Genomic DNA, 14,629 nt, shown 5'->3' with positions numbered 1-14,629 from the left:
CATTCTTCTGTAAATTTCCTTGTCATGATCAGGGTCCGCTGTGATTAACTAGCCTGGATAAACGTACTCCTTTGCAGACTGTAGAGGCCTACTGGTAATAATTTTTGTTCCCTTTTCCAGGCTATTGAACATCATCTTTGTGTTCTGCATATTAATATTCAACCCCACTGTTATACTTTCTCGGTTAAGGTCCTCAATCATTTGTTGCAGTACATCCCCGGTCTTGCTGAACAGGGCAATGTCACCTGCAAACCAAAGGTTGCTGAGATATTCGCTGTTCATCCTCACTCGTAAGTCTTTCCAGTCTAAGAGTTTGAAAACTTCTTCTAAGCATGCAGTGAATAGCATTAGAGAGATTGTGTCTTCTTCCCTGACCCTTTTCTTGACAGGTAACTTGCTACTTTCCTTGTGGAGAACTAAGGTTGCTGTGCAATCCTTGTAGATACTTGCCAAGATATTCACCTATGCCTACTGTACTCTTGATTACGCAAAGCCTCTATGACTGCTGATATCTCTACTGAATTTAATGCATTTTCATAATCTATGAAAGCCATATAGAGGGGTTTATTGTACTCCGCAGATTTCCCGATTACCTGATTGATGACATCGATGTGATCCGTTGTAGAATATCCCTCCTGAAGCGAGCCTGTTCTCTTGGTTGATGGAAGTCAAGTGTTGCCCTGATTCTACTGGAAATAATCTTGGTGAATATTTTATACAATACGGAATGCAAGATAATGGACCTATAATGTTTCAATTCTCTAACGTCTCTGTTATTGTGGATTAGTATAGTGTTGGCATTCTTTCAGTTCTCTAGTACACTTGAGGTCGTGAGGCAATGTGTAGGCCACTGAGATAAAACAGGCTATAATAAATAAGCCCAGCTTGGCAGAAGCAACAATAACTTGGGACGGAAACTTCACAATATCCTAAACATAGGTACTGATATGCACTCCACATGGTCCGAAGCAGAATGATAATACCTCAGCTTTATTATTGTGATGACAGTTTCTTTTGTTTAATATTTTCTGACTGTTCTCTGAGGTGGAGCCTCCCACAACCCAATTGAGGACAAAGCCGTTTGTTGGAAAACGCACACAAGCTTTTAATATGAATATAATGAAAAAAAACATAAAACAAACACTCAAAAAGACATCACAGCAAACAACGCACTTATGGCTAGGATGATATTAATAATAGTCAAGTTCGGGCAGGCAGCGGGTGTGAGTGCGCACTATAGTCTCGACGCAGCGAAACGGGGTGAGACGACGAGAGAAGCTGTGTTGTTCTCACCAAAAGGTCGCTGTGTTGGACCGGCTACCAGAGCGTGGTAACTCTGGTTTGTATCGAGAAGACAGGCGGCTCGGCAGCGCGGGCAGACGGTGGCGGCGTTCTGGCCGAGCAGCTGGTCGTGGAAATCGGGCCCGTAGCCCCGACAGCTCACGTTCTGCCCACGGGCGCAGACGCTCGCCGGCCTCGAGCGGCAGTTCCCGAACGGATGGAGTGGTGACGCCCAGGAATGGGTTGGCAGGAGACCCCGGTCGGGTGAAGTCCTGGTGGATCGGGTCCGGAACCCGACGGCCCGTCTTCAACCCCCGGTCCGGTGGCCGACTTTCTCCTGGTGCTGCTTCTGGAACTCTTCCCCTCTTCTGACAACGCGGCTCGTTTTTCTACCACTCTGGCCGATTTGTCGTTTGGTCATTGGCCGCTCAAAGCTCCGTATTTTCTTGCGATTGAATGTTTTCCTTTTATTTTCTTCTCTTGCGCCGTGCGTTCACGTGCCGTCCGCTCTTCGACGTTGTCGTCTTTAGCCAACACGGAATTCATCTCGGCGCGCGCTCTCCTTGTCCTCTGCTTCTTATTGCCTCAATCCACCGCACTGTGTCGCGCACGTCACACACCACAATCTTATCAAATTACCTAACAAAACCATTCCCCTTCTACTGCCCACTATCGTCTCGAGCCATAAAATGTAGACTTATGCGAAGTTTCTGTGGTTCATAACTACGGGCGCAGGAGCACTGGTAAATAAGTAATAGGATGCAAAGAAGAGTAATCTGTAGGGACATCGCTTCTCGGACTCATCTATGGCCCCCAAGAAAGACACTAGAACCACAAGCAGTCTAGCTTTACTCATCGCCTGTTTTTGCTCTGACCACTGCGTGCTCCACGCGTACTATCCAGAGCACGAGATACTAACAGCTAAGCTGCCAGGCAGAATTTTTAAATACGGTGGACACCCGCTCACGCCTCCCTGGAGGGCAACGAACTCGCCAACTACAAGGGCTGAGACCTCATCGACGAGGCCCCGAAGGACACGGAAGAGCTTACACAACTGACAACATACCATAAGATCACTGAAGACTACAGACTCAATTGCAAAGCACTCCCGCCACCACACCCAACGCTCACGAAGACGCAATAGGCAACACTCAGATTGTTTCAATTAAACGTGTTCCCACATCCAACGAGGCTACACCTCCTGTTGCCAACTCAATACGCCGAATATACTGGATGATAGGTCATTAACAAAAACAAAAGTCTTGGCAGCCTGGCCTCGCAGTTGATCTGCCCAGAAAGCCATTCGAGCTCTTCTTCAGTACCTGAAGGCGACTGACTTTAGTGCCCCACTGTTGACATGCTGCACCTAGATTAGCGCATGTGAAAGTGCGGCTAAGACTGGTGTCTTCTTTCTTTTTTTGCCCTCCCCCTTACGCCTCCAATCCTACCACATGTTTCGTGTGCTAACCATGGGCGATGGCAATAAGTTGACGTGCGTTGTGAGGTGGTCTGTCACGACGAAAGGGTAGCAGTTCCTTTTCGGGCTTGAGGGGTATGACCCAACTATATTGCAAGCTACTTTTTATTCTTTATATCTATCAAGGCCTCTGAAATTTCACGGGGTACGTGCATGGCCGAGCAGGCGTCGGGCACAATTTGTCATACTTCTTATTTCCAGAATTGTATCGAGCATTTATGTCTGAATAAAGAATAAAGAGCCAGTGCAGCGTAATGAAAGTTGTGGATAAATGCTTTTCCAGGTCAGTGTTGTCGGAAGACATGAAACGTCGAAGTACTTGCTTCATTTTATTCATCCACCTGGGGCAAGCATTACAATAACATATCGCCCTAAGCAGTTATGTAGAAGTCATTGCCACTTCCAGTACCGGTTGCACTAGAACGATTAAGCCGTGCAATTACCCGTCCGTATATTCTGCCCTCCCATTGCACCAGCATGACGCTGTGCCGGCACAGGGGCGTTCGCCACGAGGAATGCATCCACAGCGGCAACCAAACGCTTACTTTCGTCTGCTGGAGTCTTTGATAACGGTGCTCGTGATAGCACATCTGCCACCTTATTTTGTTACTGTTCTGTATAACAAAATCATAGTTGTGAAGAGTTATTTCCCACAATGCCAGACAACCCGCCAGGTTCTAGAATCGCTTCCGCGCTTGACGGCCTGTGATCTATCTGAATAGTGAAAGACGTGCCGTCAAGGTCCGTATGAAAACTCTTAAGGCGGTGACAATTGTAGGGCACTCCGACTGAAGAATTTCGCTCCCCCTGCAAGACACAAGCAAAGAAGCCTTCCAATAAATACAGCAGTTGAGTCAGTCCTTACATCAGTTTTCCTTCGGCAGTCAGTGATTCCAGCCTTTTCACACCCAGTTGCTTTATTAGTTTTAACAATCAAAAAATGACTTGCCATCCCCGCCCTGCGAAAGCGAATGTCCAGTGAAGTTGTTGCAAAACCACCTCTATAACTACTTTATTGATGGTTCGGAAACTTGCTTTGAGCTTGTTCCTTATGAAAACGCATGCTTTTCTATGTGTTGCAAGGGTGATTTTAATGAATGTATGCACTCTTCGCTTCACTTTGCTGAGTGCTTGTAGCCTTTGTCTTTCGGGGGTATGAGCCGTTGCATCTTTTGCTTGCTTACGGGGGTATGAGCCATTGCATTTTTGCTTGCTTACGGGTGTATGAGCCATTACTGATGATGATAGGTGCCTGTATTCAGCTTGTTCTTTATTGAAACATACGCTGTTGTGCACGTTGTATGCGTGATTACAATAAATGTAATGCACTATTCGTTTCACTTTGCTGAGTGCTTGTAGCCTCTGCATTACGAGGGGTATGAGCCATAGCATTTTTGCTTGCTTAGGGGGGTATGAGCCATTGCTTATGATAGCTTTTGTTCATGGACAGGACACGAAAACTGCGAACCTCTGAGAGGCTAACAGCTTAGATGTACTTGGTGACGGAAAAAAATTCAGGCAAGCTTGCACTAGGTCGCGCAAAGCTTAGGCACAGCGAAGCTTACTGGCTGCTACTGCTAGATATTAACTTGGTTGCCTGCTAGGTCTTAACTTGGTTTAAGTTAATTAAGCATGTAGGAAGGTATTCTCGAGCGATCAGTTTCGGAGGTACCTTCCCTTGTGCGACATTTCGCGTGACTAGCGCTGGACGCGTCGGCGCCTACGAGCGACAGCGTTCCTGGCATGCCACAAACGCAGGCAGGCTAACCAAGGTTGGCACTGTGCCAAGAACGCTGCTGCTTGCTGACGCCGAACAAGTTTGAGGCTAGCAGCACGATATCAATCGGCCGGCTTCGCTGTGTCTTGAGCTTTGCGCGGCCTAGTGCAAGCGTTTTTTTTTTTCAGGCTGACCGCGCCGCGAAGAGAACAGAGGCGGGGGTCGGGAAGGCAGAAAGCTAGCGAGGAGGAGACCGCGTGCACATGCACGCGGTCTCCTCCTCCGGGTTGCCATGGCTACGGCGCGGCAGTTTCTTGGCACGCACCACAAATTACGGCTGGCTTAATCAGCTTCGCTGTTAATAAAACACGGCCAAATGTGTTAGTAAAGATTCTAATTCTTTATGGAGGAACTTATGCACAGAAAACAACGAGCACTCGAACCACAAGGATATCAGCGAGTACAGTCGTCCGTCACCGATGCTCGCCTGAGAGATCAAAACCGTCGGTTAAATATGCATGCATCACCCTTCATTGGAGAACAAGCGCTAGTTCTCACTTAAGTCCCAGACGGTGCAGCACTATTCCCATTGTGCGCGCAGTCATATTAGACAAGACATTCTCGGTGATGAATCCGCGACAACATTCAAGAAATTTGAGAAGCATGTACGCTTGTCTTCGCTGAGCAAGAAGTGAATAGACGTGCTAATGTGGTAAGAGATGGTTACCTGCAAAAGCAAATTACAGTTCGGCCCCAAGGCAATACATTTAAAGCTATGCCGATGTCTAGTGTTGCGCTTTATCTTCTCACAGGGGAGGTGACGTGACGCGGAGCAGGATGTGAGGCCACTGTTGCTGCGCAAAAAAAAGAACAGTGTCCTGGCAGATACCAGTCGTCACAAAGCTGGTGTGACTTGGAGCAAGACGAAGGGGCTAGCATAGCGGTCTGGTACACTATGGCGCCATTTTATAATCGTGTAAATAAGGCTCTTGTAGAGGTTTATTAGACACTTCCGATCACTACCCCGTGTTGTGTGCGACAAAATGTTTAGCATGTTGATTGTTTTAGACATTTTTTCTCCAGATGCCTTACGTGTGATATGAATGCTAGTTTTCTGTTCAAAATTATGCCTAAACGTTTGTGTTCTGTGTTCACACATAAGTTGGGTCCATCTAGCTCAATGTCAGGGTCTTGGCTCAAGCGTCTCGCTTTAAAAAAAAGGGCGCATGAACTTTTGCTTGAATGTAGCCTTAAAACATTTCTCATTGTCCCGTTTCGACATCTTGTTCTGACCAAACTGGACTTGTTCACATATCGCGAGGTTACATGACATAAACCCTAACGGCAAGTGGTCTACATATACAGACTAAAAAGACACTTCGTGCAATGATTGAACACATAGAGGTCATCTTTACAATAAAAAGGGTCCAACTAAGCACTCCACCATGCGGTGCACCAGTTTCCTGGATAAATGGCCTGGACAAGGCACTGCCAACTCTAACACGTAATGTAACTTTCTATTACATTAAGTATATTGCATTTTCCTTGTCAAGAACCGGAGATAAAAATAGCCTGTGAGCAAATGCCTCGCGGGTGTACGCCTCAATCCTTAAGAGATATATCGGCAGTGGCTCAGCCTTCTCGAAATCCACTCTCATACTGGTTGAGCAAGTGTTTGTTTCAAGAAAGTGTAATAACTAACGATTGATCATCTTTCCGAATAACTTTGAGACAACTCTTTAGTGCAATAGGACGGTAGCTTGACAATAAGGATAGATATTTTCTCTGTTTCAAGACGGACAATAGCCTCTTTCCATGTCATGGGAAGGTATTGTGCTCCCCAGATATTATTGTAAAGAGATAGTATTGCTAGTTGTTTGTCAGGAAAAGAGTTTTATCAACTGCATGAATATATCAGCTCTCGGAGCAAATTTCTCACAATTCTGGAAAGCATCTCTGAACTCAGCAACACTAAAAGGATGGTTGTATGGTTCACCTTTAGCGCATTACCAGTTCAGTGCGTTACCTTATGCTATTTTTTGTGTTTGGGAAAAGATGTTAAACAGTTCGCGGAACTGGACACATGCTCAGCGTGTTCGCCAAGAGCGTTGGCTTTATCTTCGAGGCTATTGCCTCGATCATTCACCAAGGTTAATTGGTAAGACGACCTACCTAATACTTTTGTTACCCTGCTGGATACTTTTCCATCCAGCGCATAGGAAATAATGTTTCAGATGTATGTTCACCGGCTTTCTCTCTTAGTAGTGCGTCGGGTAAGTCTTCCTTGCGACTTAATATGTTTGAATTTGATGAAGTTTACGGGAGCTGGGCAGCTACGAAGGAGACGACACGCCTTGTTTTGTTTCTTACGTGCTTCTTTACATTCCTCATTCCACCAGGGAATGCATCGTTTAGAAGCCGAGCCTCTAGTTTGTGGTATACATACTGATGCGGCATCAATTATAAAAGCTGTCAGGAAGGCCACTGCATCATCAACGCTGAGTGCATCGGTATGATGATGGCAGGTTATTGGCGTACGTTCGCGAAACCGCGTCCAACCTCCTGAAACGACTTTCCATCTGAAAAATTGTGGAGAGCATTCCTCAGATTTTGTTCGGTTGAAAACAATCGGAAAGTGATCACTTCCATAAGGATTCTTTATGGCACTTCACTCTATAGGTACGGCATGATTTTACCTGATGCTATTTTTATGCCTATCGAGTAGAATGCTTTGTGTACAACGCTATAGACTGTAGGTTCTTTCTTTTTAAGGACGCATGCACCTCAGGAAAATAAATGTTCTCTTAGTTGGCCTCTCGTATCACAACCGGGGTCACCCCACATAGTGTTATTTGCATTTATTTCGTCTCCAATGACTATATAGGTTTCGGGGTGCTTATCGATAAGGCTCTGAAATTCAGTTCTATTAAGTGGACGGCTGGCAGGGATGTAAATGGAATGTGATTGTGACCAGCTTATTGAACAGCCCTGCTCAGACAGCGACTGCCTCAAATGGCGTTCAGAGTTCTAATCACTGACAGGGAGCACCTTTATCTACTTTTATGGCTACACAGCCCGACAAGGCGAGAGCATCGTCGCTGTCTCCGAAAAATGGCATATTGTCTAAGAAAGTTTGTCTGTGTCGATTTTAAGTTCGTTTCCTAGGCGCCCAGCAACTTTGAACTGAGTTTATAAAGATCTTTAACATAATCTAGATTACGGAGGAGTCCCTCAACGTTTCACTGCAATATTTGTGTTTTCATAGATTACCACTGTCGTTGAAAAGAAAAGTTTACAATCATTGCATTCTGCCGCTGCTGATATATAGGGCAGAAACTTGGAGATTAAGAAGCTCGACAACAAGTTCAGGACCGCACAAAGCGCGATGGAACAAAGAAATGGTAGACCTAACGTTAAGAAACAGGAAACGAGTGGTGTGGATCAGAGAACAAACGGGGATAGCCGATATTCTAGTTGACATTAAGCGGGAAAAGTGGAGCTGGGCAGGCTATGTAATGCGTAGGATGGATAACCGGTGGACCTCTAGAGTTACAGAATGGATACCAAGAGAAGGGAAGCGCAGTCGAGGACGGCAGAAAACTAGGTGGAGTGATGAAGTTAGGAAATTCGGAGGCGCAAGTTTGAATCAGCTAGCGCAAGACAGGGGTAATTGGAGATCACAGGGACAGGCCTTCGCCCTGCAGTGGACATAAATATAGGCTGATGATGATTGCAGAAGATGTTTGTGCTGTCTGTCCTTTGTGAAAAGACTAACTAAGCTTTCAGAGCCCTTTTCGGGCCTGGTGATGCGGGGTTTTCTTTTCTTGGAGCGGTGGAGAGATTCTCACCGCTCCTTATGCGCAGTCAGCGCCATTTGACTGCTAGTCGCGTCCATCGCCTCTTGCGAGTGATGCGCTTGACGTGAAGGCCTCGTCTTGAGAGACGAGACCCTTGAGGTTACCAGACTGGTTTTAATGGCCCCTTTTTTTGAACTTCACGCCTGCAGCACGACCATCTCTTCCACTGTGGTGCCTGCATCCAATCCAAGCCCTTCTTGCAATTCCCGGTATCAAAAAGAAAACGGAGATGTCGTCATTCGCCCTCAAACAAACCGTGCTTTCATTCATGCATGAAAAGCACCGAGAACGCACCCACGTTTACACGGACGGTTCTGTCTCCTCCAAAAGTTCAGCTGGAGCAGTGGTAATTCCCATGAAATCAGTCACCATCCAATTCAAGACGTCGCATATTAGATCATCGACGGCTGCAGAACTCGCAGCTATCCGCGCTGCTCTGGAATTTATTGGTCCCAAATCATCACAGTCATGGTCCATCTTTTGTGACTCGAAGGCAGCTCTCCAGTGCCTGCTGTCCCCTTTCAACCACGGACCTAACGCACAATTAGTCGCAGACATCCGACTACTTCACCATCACGCAACCGACAAGGGGCACATCATCTACCAGTGGATACCGGGTCACTGCGGAATTTCGGGAATCACAGTGCGGATGACGCTGCCCGATCGGCCCACGATGGTGCCCCTATTGTATCGACACCACTGTCGAGAACAGACGCAGCCACAAAACTTCGTTCCCTCGCACGCGAGCTTGCGCGGACTCTGTGGAACACCAGTGACTTCAGCAACGCACGCCTGCACAGATTGGATCCACGTCTGCAACTCCGTCTTCCACCAGGGTTACCACGAGCGGAAGCAACACTTCTGTGCCGAATGGTCATCAGAAATGATGACCATCGAATGGTCATCAGAAATGACAGCGTAGACGGTGTTCTTGGTACGATGGGGGGCTACTGTAAGGGACGTCTCCGAATGATACTAGTTCCTGCAGGTTTTCTGCAAGAGCAGATCACCGCTGGCCAACTTTGTAGCTTTATAGCCTCTTCCTTGAATGATGTAAAGCACGTCGCAACGAGAAATGGTCAGATGATTCTTGCTGTCTTTTTTTTTTTTTGTCTCTCACTGTGGACTACGTGATAGGAGAGAAAATTTTCTCATTGGTGGCCAAGAAGTCTGAAAACTTCGGTGCGCCCTCGTTTCTGTGGATGATCATGGAGTTTGGCGAGGAGCTATTCATAAATACACACGCCAATTTCGGCAGTAACGCCAGTCGCCCACCGTGAACTCCAGCAAGGGGATGTTGCAAAGGTTGTAAATAAATTCGGAGGATGCTTAAGCTTCGCCCTTAAGAGTGGAAATTAATAGCATTCAAAGATCCCTGAATGGTTGTCAGGCTTCCTGCAACTGCTGCTTTCTCTTTTTCTCTACCTTCGCATCTGTGCACCGCTACCATTTTACGCTGCCGAGGAGGCGAGCGCCATCTGTATAGTGTTTACGACAGTAACCTACCCGGGCGCCACTGTTGTTATGGTAGAAATGCTTCAAAATGGGTTTGTGTTTCAGGTTCCTCGTAACAGAATTATGTTTTCTCGTACATTCAAATTACAATCCGACGCTATCATGACTGTAGGTTGTAGTTAAGTCGTAATTTACCATTTTTCTGAGGAATCTTACTTTCGGAAATTCTTTTTTTTTTTCACTAACGCCTCTGCGCTACGTAGAAGGCCTGCGAGGTCGGGGTGGTTCGGGATGATTTTGTCCGCCACGGATGCCGGCTCTTACGCTGACACCGACGCCGGTTTTTCTGCGACACGGGCCCTTAACGCAATCGCGTTAAACAAGAAACCCTGCAGACGCCAAGTATACGTTTCTACTATAACGTGCGATGTACAAACAAGGTTGGTTGTTCCACACAAGGTTAAACCTACCACCCAGAAGTACCTAAGTGAGAACACGTGGGTAGAACACAGTAAACATAATCCCGGCCATGGCGGCCGCATTTCGATGAGGGCGAGATGCGAAAACACCCGTGTACTTAGATTTAGGTGCACGTTAAAGAAGAACCCCAGGTGGTCCAAATTTCCGGAGTCCCCCACTACGGCGTGCCACATAATCAGATCGTGGTTTTGGCACGTAAAACCCGATAATTTTTTAGACAGTAAAGATAGGTAAGTGGGAGAGAAAGCAAAAGAGCGGGGCGATCAGGACAGCAAAAGGTGCCTACCGATGTCCCCCGCGTGGGTCGGTGCGGGGTTGCCGTCCATGCGCGGGTCCAGGGGGGATGTCCGGATGTCCTGACCCTCCCCCCCCCCCCTCAGATTCTCAGATTTCTGCATCGCCCCCTCGCTGACAGGGGGATGGCCCTGTCGCAAAAAATATGGCCACCAGCATTCTTCAAAAGTATTTTTCGCGAGTACCAGCGGTAGCAGCCATGTAGAAGTAAAGCTAGCTCGCTCAGAAGCTTAGTTGCATTCCGTAGGGGTGTGGTGTCGCGAAGTTGCCGTAGTTAATTTTTCTCATGAACACCTTGGACCTCCTGGCGCCGGCCGTGCCTGACTCGTCCCGTCGGTGGCGTCGAATGAACGAGGGGACGTCTCTTTTGCCAAGCACGCCGATGTGCGCGCCCCCTCGGGGTGTCATCGGTTGCCTCATTGGATATCATCGGTTCCGCGACCAACCTGCTTAATGAAAGAGATCTCTCGCTGAAGTGTTTATATATAAATAATAACAACTAACAGCTAAACTAAGAACTACGCACAGGCAACTTTTTTAAACTGTGATCACAGTTACTCGTTGACAATATTCAGCACGAGCACAGTACCGTTCGTACGCTACAAGTTTTTCATTGTAACTTCGCAGTTTTATTGTCGTACATTAAGCATAGGAGGCTCAAGCCCGCCGGATCCGTTTATCTGAGTGGGCGTTCTCGCGGAGCGGGGCGAAGCGTTCTCGCGGGAGCGTGACGTCAGCGGCCAACGCCAGCGCGCGGGCCTAGGATGGCGTCGCGCGGTTAGAGAAACGGGAGCAGATGCGCACCTTGTGTAAAAGGTTGACGTTGAGTGGGAAACAAAACATGAAGACGCTGGATTGCGCTCTCGGCTAACACGCCACATCGTTCTTCTTGTAGGTGGCGTCGTGAGTCTTCATACGCGGTGATTCGCACATCGTAAACACCCAGCGTAGTGGTTGCCGCGTTGGAGCGGGGTGTGACGCCCGTATTCAAGAACGTTCCTCTAGTCAACACAACACCTCGACTCAAGAGGAAAGATAGCACCGCCATCCCTCCAAAGAAGTGGTCACTGAGCTTCATGATCATTCACGGGAATTCTTTAGAATTGTCACGTCTTTATCAGTCCAGAGGCGGCGCTGTGCTCAACAAGGTGGAGTGGAGGAAGAGCTTCGAGTCGAGGGCTGTTTGAGAATAGGGGAGTTAGTCCTCCAAAGCAAACGAAGGTGTCTCAGCCGAACACAAGGATCTTCTTAAGGAAATCAAGGTGTCCCAATAGAACTCCAAAAACGGACGCGTGCTTACGAATTTATAACGAACCTGCAACAGATCATCCCAAATTTTATTTTAAGAAACAATACAGGCTAGATATACGGGGTGTGCAAAATTAAGCTTTATGGTTTTCTTAAAATTAGGCACTGGGAGGCACGGGAAGACCACCTGCGCAAATAAGTTATGTGGCCAGGGGGCACAAAGTGGGATGATAATTATTGCTGTTAGCAGCCGAGTTAACTAAAATTGAATGATTAACTTTTTATTGACTGCAGTAAGTGTGTATGTTTGTATTCAAAAGTTAGAGGCAGTCGTATTTCTACACAGTTTCACTTGGAAGAATTCTTCTAGCATGTCTGTGCTCCGAGATATCCAACTCCAAATTTTAATTGTCGGTCGCACGATTACGCATGCAACTTGCAAAAGAGTGAGGATCGGCGCAAAGCTCCTCCCTGATGTGACGCGGCTGTTGCGTGAGTCGTTGAGTCTGACAACGCGGCGGAGGCATTGGCAAAGATAATAGCTGTCCCCCTTCCCCTCACGGCTGGCGAAATGAAAAAAAAAAATCGAAGAACCCGTAACCGCTGTCGTAACACGCGACCGCGCAGCCTGTAAAGATGGCGGCAGCTGCCATGCCGAGATAATGGCGCGAGCAGAGAAGCCGGAGGGCAGTGCGTGTACGTAATTGTGACTAGACGACCGGGCATGGTCCTTGCCTGCGCTACGCAAATAAAGTGACTGCTGATTTCCAAGTATGGTAAGTTTTATTGAAATCAAGAGCAACAACTGCACCATCAACAGCAGAAACCTTTTTAGCTATGCTAACGAATATTTCATACTGCCGCTTTAAGTTTGGTGTTGTCATGCACAAATCTCATGAGAACACTTCACCCATCAAGATGTGAATGCCCTAAAAATGTTCAAAATACTTCCCTTCCACAGCAACACAAAGCATAAACCGCTGTCGCGTCGACTCGATAACTCTGCGCAGTACGACAATTGAAATTTGGAGTCGGATATCTCGGAGCACGGACACGCTAGAATAATTCTTCCGACTGATACTGTGTAGAAACGCGACTGCCTCTAAGTTTTGAATACAAACATACCCACTTACTGCAGTCGACAAAAAATAATTGTTCAATTTTAGTTAATTGGGCTGCTCACAGCGTTAATTATCATCTCACTTTGTTCCCCCCCTGGCCACATAACTTATTTGTACCGATGGTCTTCGCGTGCCTCCCAGTGCCTAATTTTAAGAAAACCATAAAACTTAGTTTTGAACACCCTGTATTATCAGGAACAGCCGCCATGCACATGGCTGTATTCAGTAACGTCCTTTTCCTATAAGCTCGGAGAAACCGATACCTGGCTTCGCTACAGGTCTTCTTCCTCGTTCTGGGGTTTCACGTGCCAAAACCAGTTCTGATTATGAGGCACGCCATAGTGGAAGGCTCCGGATTAATTTTGACCACCTGGGTTTCTTTAACGTGCATTACAACGCAAGCACGCGGGCATTTTTGAATTTCGCCTCCATCGAAATGCGGCCGCCGCGGCCGGGATTCGATCCCGCGATCTCGTGCTCAGCAGCGCAACGCCTGAACTGACTGAGCCACCACGGCGGGCTACAGGTGTTGCTCTAGCCGTATAAAACGTGGGTTTGTCATGAGCAGAAACGGTGAATTTCGGTAAATAAGAAAGGCTACAATCATCATCATCATGATTTGTTACCCACTCCCCTCTGCAAAGCTTCGGCGATTGAGGGTATCGAAAATAAATAAATAAATAAATAAATCATTAGTGACAGAAGCTGACCCCCCCCCCCCCCCCCCCCTTTAGAAAGAACCTGGATCCGCCCATGTTGCCGCCTACGTGAAGTGGAGGGCAAAGATGCGTGTTGCCTCCGCCGAGGGGCCGTAAAGGTCCCAACACACGGCATCGTCTACACACGCCCCCACGATCCTCTTTTCGCCCGACGACACAGCTAATCCGAGCACAGTGAAGCGTAGGAGTATGCTAGCGTCATGTGATCGGGTGCGTGGTGTCGCAACACAATAAACGCCTGCTGATGCAGATGCCCCAGTTAGGGCCACTTTCATCACAGCCACCGAAAAGTCACATTTAATATTTAATAAACCATGTCTTGCCTAAGATCACTCAATTTTCATACTTTCAAAATATGTGGCCTCGACAGGAAAGAAATGCAATGGAGAGGTCACGCAAAAGGGTGATTTTTCATCACCATCTGCTGAATGTGCATAACATCTAAATGCATTCTTGCATCGTTATTACTGGCTGGAAACTGCATTAAAGTGAATTTATTAACATTTTTATCATTTAAGTGGTGCGATCGATGTCAAGGAGAATGATAGACATGAGAACGGGCACTTCCGACATGTAAGCGGCTGTGTTGGGAATTACGTTTCACTATTTGATTCTTGGCCTCTTCACTATAACGTGAGGTGTTGACATTTCACAACACAGGTCGGTAATACATATGAAACCGCAGGATTTTCAACTCTTTCCTATTGCTAATGGTGACTGAAATAAGCAAATATGCACCTACCTCTTCGGTTGTGACCATTGAACCACATAGAAGCGACAAATACGGTCTGATGTGGTACATAACGGCTTGTGTCCAACACAGGACCGACAGAACTATGCCCTTCCAGACACTTGTCTTATTGGCATCGTCCGTTTGGTTTTTCTTTTTTTTAGTTCTGAACCAAACATGAACAAGTATCCACTAACAAATCAAAAATTTTACTTTGATGAAGCGGTTTATCGTCGTGTGCTGGAGACTA

Source organism: Dermacentor silvarum, chromosome 9, assembly GCF_013339745.2.
Source record: "Dermacentor silvarum isolate Dsil-2018 chromosome 9, BIME_Dsil_1.4, whole genome shotgun sequence".
NCBI classification, from domain to species: Eukaryota; Metazoa; Arthropoda; class Arachnida; order Ixodida; family Ixodidae; genus Dermacentor; species Dermacentor silvarum.
This window is presented reverse-complemented; position numbering follows the sequence as displayed.